The sequence below is a fragment of the Myotis davidii genome, unplaced genomic scaffold (assembly GCF_000327345.1).
Source record: "Myotis davidii unplaced genomic scaffold, ASM32734v1 scaffold262, whole genome shotgun sequence".
Taxonomy (NCBI): domain Eukaryota; kingdom Metazoa; phylum Chordata; class Mammalia; order Chiroptera; family Vespertilionidae; genus Myotis; species Myotis davidii.
In genome coordinates, this window is record NW_006293541.1 from 940579 (window position 1) to 941461 (window position 883).

The following is an 883-nucleotide window of genomic DNA, read 5'->3' on the forward strand; positions in this document are numbered from 1 at the left end:
TTCCGAGACACACTGCGGGCACGGAAAGGGCTCCCGTCACATCCGCCCCTAACCAAGTGACCCAGTGACCGTTGCCGCTCAGAGCACAGGCGGAGCCCGCACAGCAAGCACCGCCCCTTGGACCTCAGAGCGCCTCTTCCCCATCCTCCACCCCCGCCCCCGCCCCCGCGGGCTACGCAAGGCCCTCTGGACACCCTCAAACCTGGCACCGCGCCTGCCTGGCCTTTTCCACAATGGCTCCTCCTTCACCCTTCACCGTCTGGGCCGGCAGGTCCCCTGCCCCTGGGCCCCGCTCAACCTGCCGCTCTCGGAGTTTGCGTCGAGTCCAGACCCAAGGGCCGCCCGGAGTCGCGTCTCAGCGCCTGAGGCGGCCAGCGGAAGGCGGGAAGCGCCCGTCCAATGAGCGCTATGCACCATGTCCAATCAGCGCTACCGCCCAGCAAGGTCCCGCCCCTTGTAACCGTCGCGCGTGCCGGCAGCAGGAGGCCAGAGTGAGGAGCGCCGCGGTGGGCGTGGCTCTCAGCCTCAAGTAAGTGGACTGCGGCGACCTGATCCTGACCCCAACCCCGACCCTTGACCCCTCTCGGGCGCCGTCCTCGCCGGAAGGCTGCCCCTCAGGTATGCACAGCCAGAGGAGGCCTCAGCTTCTCTTCCGTCTCTTCCTCCGAGGGCCCCTGCCATCCCCACAACCACCCGGGAGGGCTAGTCAGGGCCGCACAGACGAGGGGGACCAGCGAACCTGCGAGGATGCTTGGGTTGCACGCCCTCTGGAGAGTCCCACGCTGCGGGCCGGCAGAGGGCAGCAGAGCCGCACGGACCAAGTCCCCGCGGACCTCAAAGCCTCACTGCCGCGCTCTAGCCCTGGCTTCCGGCCAAGACTCAG